Consider the following 5,467-nt stretch of genomic DNA (forward strand, 5'->3'; position numbering starts at 1 on the left):
GCTCGCTCGCTCGCGCGCTGGTTCCGCGACTCCGCACCGTTCGTACGTTTTTTCATTTCGGAGGTACACGAGCGTCGACGGGGAGCGCGCGGGACCGCGAAAAAAAATAGAGACGAAAAATCCGGATATCTCGGACGAGACACGATACGTAGATGGAGCCTCGCGATCGGCGCGAGCGACTTTATGCGCTACTAATGGGGGGAGGAGGGAGACAGCGTTTTGAAACGCACCCGTTGGAAAAGAGACGTGTCGCGGTCGTCGCAAAGAGATCTCTTCGTGAGATCGGAGGCACGGACGGCGTTCCGTCGTTCACGCGTGTCACTGCGTTCGTTTTTTCACGTTTATTTCAACGTTTGTCGCGTACAGTCTTTGTTCTCTCGCGTCGGGCGACGAGCCGCGGCGCGATTCGCCCGTGGGGAGGGAACAATTCGCACGAGTCGCGAGATACACTCGTCGGCTGCACCGCGAGGAGAAGCGATCGCGCGAAAAAAAAACGCGACAACCTATCCTCATTTTCTCGCGCGCTACGAAAGCGTCCCCGCCGCTCGAGAGCTCGACTCGTAAAAAAAAAACCGAACGAATCGATACCGCGCGCATCTCGTCCCGTCTCGCTCCCCCGAGGCGTCGCCGTTCGCCGCGCGTACCCGAGCTACGGGGATCGCGTGAACGCGGGAGAGTCGCGGCGCGCTCGATAGGATTCCCACGATCGCGCGCTTTCGCCGACGGAGGACCGTTTTCGCGAGGCGCCGAGACGCGAATCCCGTCGCTCGATCGCGGATCTCCCGTTCGTCCCGCGCGAGAATCCCGCTCGCGGCGTCGTCCCGTTTCGCGCGCGGCGGGACGACGCCGCGTGCTTTGCCGTTCCGCGCGACGGACGCGCAACCGCGTTTCTTTATTTTACGTGGTTTCGTTCCTTCAGTCGCGTCGCGAAAGCGCGATCGGAACGTCCGCGCTCGAGAGCGAAAAAGAAGTTCGGTCGTTTTTTTTTTCTTCGCGGAATAGCGCAGACACGGTTGGGGCGGCGCGCTGGAACGCCTCTAGCTGAATTCTCGCTGATTCCCTACCTCTGGTCTAAATTCGTAGATTTCACTCGTGCGCGATTCCGTAACTATTACCGTTGGGTCTCAACGGTTGTTTTTTTCGGACGAGAGAACTCGTGGTGACAAAGAAATATGTAATGTAGCGTTGAAGAGATATCTTTCGTAAGAAGAGTTTATTATTAGCTCAGGTGTTACGAGCGTACGCTGTTCTCTCAGGTTCGAATCCCGAAGCGTTTTCAAAACATTACGGTATTTGTGGACACCTCACCCGCTCGATCCATCTGAGGTAGGTCTCAGTCGACGCGTCGGACTCTGAAACGCACGATACGTCGAAGGGGTCGCAAACGTACGCGAGTCGAGATATCGCGAGAGATAGGATCGCGCCGAGCGACGAGGGATCGTCGACGAACGCACCGTCGCGACGACGCGTTCCGTTCCACGGCGACCGCGCGGCAGAGTGCCGACAAGCTGCGCACGACGACGCACACTCGGTGCGCGCGCGTGCAGCAGACGCACGGCGACGTCGTCGTCATACGAGAGGGCGTCCAATTCGCCGTTGCACTCGGCGCGCGACGACAACGAGAATTCGACACGCGTGCCAAGTGCAACGGCGAATGTGAGACGCCGACGACGCGTCCGCCGCACTCACGGAAGGTGAGGCAGCATAACCGGCAGCATGACCGTCCACGCCACGCGCGACCGACACCGTCGGCGTGACCGCGCGATCAGAGGCGCCGACGAACGATGGCCACCGCGGTCGGCAGTATCGCGCGATCGAGAGCAGCGGTCGCCGATGCATACGCTCGTCGTCGTCGGTCAGACGGCTGCTGCGAGCGAGTGAGAGAGAGGACCCCGCTGTTCGCTCCGCAACTCCGAGCTCTCTACCCATCTATGCGTCGACTCGCCACACGCGCGTCGCGCTCAAGTTCGAACGGCGGAGAGATGAATGCGTACGTTTCACCAGCGCGCGCAGCGCAACGGTGCAACGAGAGGCGGATAGATACATCGCGAACGCACGCGAGACGACGCAGACGAACGAGTCGTCGCACACGCGCGCGCACACACACGTAACATCACGCGCCTGCAAATCGAGCGTGCTCACGATAGAGCCGGGGGGGAACCGAGAAAGAACCATAGACGTTACAAATGGCTTTATTACATACATACGTACATCGTCGTGCATCATACATACATCATGTTATACTTTCGATCGTAAAATTATTTCGAAAGTTTCGAGAGCGTCGCGGAACAAGTCGCGTCCGATCCCGCGACGAGGCTCGCTCACGGATTGAACGAATTACATATTCCATACTCGACGATCGCGAATCTTTAGATCCGGAGGAGAGAGCGCTCCGCGAAGCGCACCGCCCGACACTATCTTTCGCTCGCGCACGCTCGCTCGCTCGGACGGAAGAATCCAGTCACACGATTCGTCGGAGCGACGATGGCAAATTTTTTTTACAAAGAGAAGAGAAACACACGTACCGTCACGCCTGGTACTATCCATGCGCAGTGGCTCGCTCGCTCGCTGTTCGCTCGCACGCTCGCTCGCGCGCGTCGCGACGACACGACATTGTACATACGTACGTTCGACGGTTAGCAAGATCTGGTACGCCAGACGCGTCTCTCGAATTGCCGTCGTTACTCGCGTTCCGCGAGGGTTTCATTGTACGAATTCAACCTTTAAATAAATGAATATATAATTGTTACGAAAAAGACTATTATTCACTTCCCCCTCTAATATATCTGAAATACTAATCGTCCTACAAATATGATCAAAGTAAACCTACGTCGAATTCAATACACATAAAATACGTTTTGTTTTATCAAAATCGAAATCATTGAAAAAACGAGGCTGCAAATTGAAGAGAAGACGCACGGTATCGAACGAGGAGCATTCGTAGGAACCTTACTGTGCGTCTATCTGTTTTCTCCAACGCGACTGTGTCCACCAACGGCGCCGCGACTCGTCGCGCACGAAGGCACAACCGCGCCTGGACACGATCTGATACGTATCCCTCCGTCGAAACTCAGAACGTACGTTTTTGTAAATTTACGTTACTCACAAATGTATCATTCTCCTTAGACGCGCGCGTAATGCGATCCGCGATAGCAAACTTTGCGGTAACCACGCGCAATTATTACAACGACCGCGCGTAAAGGGGAGATCCTTTCGCGCTAGGATGCTACGGGGATCGACCGAAAACGACTGGTTAGTAAAAAATAAAAAAAACTTTTTTATTTGTTTTTTAACAGAAACGAGCCTTACGAAAAATGAACAGTTTCGATCGGACAGAGCCTCGCCCGAGTCTCCGTCGTACAGTAACGCTTCGTACAGTCCTATATAATCAACGCAGTTAGTTTGCAATGTACAAATTATTATTTGTTAATTAAATATTACGTATCTGTCAAATGTGTAATTTTCGATCGTACTTGGTGGTAAAAAACCAGTGAATACGAAATAAAGAAAGAAACAATGAGTACAAATCTACGTGAAAAATGTTTACAAACGTATACTTTCTAAACAGGGAATTATATCGATCGCGCGGTTCGTACGATTGCTTTCGCGCATCATTAAATGTATCCGTACGTGTCGCGCACACTCGACACGTATTTATTTGTATACACGAATCAGAGTATGTATATATATATTGTAATCTCTTTACGTACCACGGTAACCACGCGCGTGACGACACGTACAACCGCGTCGCACTGCAACGTCGTCGTATATACGCAACCGAACGATCCGTCGAGAGTCGCGCGACGGAGAACCACGCATCCGCGCGTGCTCTCTCGGCTTCCTCCGCGAACCTCGCTTTCCCTCGCTCCTGGATGGAAAAAATTGTGCGACGGTATTAAAGAGGAGGTGACCACGCGCAGTTATCGCAATATCCAATGGTACGGCGTTTCTTCGTATCGACGGTCGATTGGATTCACCGCCACCCGACGCGAGAGAGATCAATCCGCGCGCGCGCGTATCTGGAAAAAATCTGCCTCGGAGAGTCGCTGCGCGAGTTCGTCTCTCTTTCTCACGCGAACCTCGAGACGGACGCGCTCGACGACGTCCGTAGCCTCGCGTTCGCGCGGTTGTTTCGTTCGCGGTGTCGCGCGGCAGCGCCGAGGGCAGGGAGCGAGCTCTCTTCCGAACGATTCGATCGATCGCTCCGCTCTCTCGTCGGTTGGGTCGACGCGCAACGTCCTTCGTTCGAGCGGGCGGTTTCATCGGGCGAGCGTATCGCCGACACGAGGGGAAAAGTTTGTTTCAATCAGACAATTTGTAATATGAATTTTAGTTTTCCACGACGATATTTAGCAATTGGTTCGAATCGTTCGCGAGCGACTCTTTCGAAGATATTCTCTCTCGCGCGATTTCTTCCTCGTGGCAACTCCGACCTAAACAAAAAATAGAATCTCGTTATTTTCCGCTCGCGAGAATAGCAACGTGCTGTACGTGACATACCACATTCGGTGCGCGTCGTCCGCGCGCTTCCACCGCGGCGTTGGTCAAACGGCGTCGCTGTTCGATACGACGGACCTCCCGCCGGAGATCCTCTTTCCGTCCGAGGATCGATTGCGACGCGCGATATCCCGCCGTACCTCCATTCCCGTGCGATTCGTCGCGATCGTCAAAAATTCGTGCACACGACGCGCTTGACTCGATTCTCGACGCGTTTCCTCGAACACGTCGCTCTCCGTGTCTCTCCGCGTCACGTTCGAACGCCGAATCATTCGAACCATTTTTTTCATCATTTCCCGTTGTTTCTTCATCATCTTCATTATTTCCCATCCTTTCCTCGTCACTCTCGACGACCGTTGTTTCCTCCATCTCACGCAACGCGACATTTTCTATTCACCGTTGTCACTTCCCACTCGAGATGTCGTCATAGAAAACATACACGGTCGTCGCGGAGATACGCAGATCGCCGAGCAGGCGTCGTTCTCGCGTTTACGTTACGATCCGATAGAAATCAGTCGGAACACTTGCACGCGACTCGCCAGCACCGCGCGCACGATCGTTGCGTGTTTTGAACCGCGTACTCCTCCACCTCGCCTCCTTGGTACGCGCACTCTCGTCGAGGGACGTTGCAAACGTCGCAGAGCGGAACGCTGTCGTCGTTCGTCGTCGTCGTCGGACGTTCGTCGAACTCGCGCCGCCTGTGCTCGTCGAGCAGCCGTCGCACGGCGGCCGGATACGTCCACTCGCCGTAGGTGTGCGAGTCCATCGTCAGCAACTCGACGTACCTCTCGCCACCCGCGGGAATCGCGATGCGCAGATTGGTCCACTCGAGCCTCTCGACGATTCGCTCGGCCCAATGGTACTCGTTCTCCAGAACGTCCACGTATCGATGTTTCAACTCCTTCCAACGTTCGTGTCCGAACCACCTCTCGTAGTCGTCGTACGCCTTCTCGCGAAACCACGCGTACAC

The 5,467-nt window shown here is 54.7% G+C and overlaps 1 protein-coding gene across 1 annotated transcript in view; it reads right to left on the reverse strand.

Annotated features, from left to right (window-relative positions):
- Window positions 1-5,467, reverse strand: part of LOC105450631 (rho guanine nucleotide exchange factor 12-like) — a 130,120-nt gene that overhangs the window by 12,113 nt on the left and 112,540 nt on the right. The gene's annotated exons all lie outside the window — the stretch shown is intronic.

The sequence above is a fragment of the Wasmannia auropunctata genome, unplaced genomic scaffold, assembly GCF_000956235.1.
Source record: "Wasmannia auropunctata unplaced genomic scaffold, wasmannia.A_1.0 LD336111.1, whole genome shotgun sequence".
NCBI classification, from domain to species: domain Eukaryota; kingdom Metazoa; phylum Arthropoda; class Insecta; order Hymenoptera; family Formicidae; genus Wasmannia; species Wasmannia auropunctata.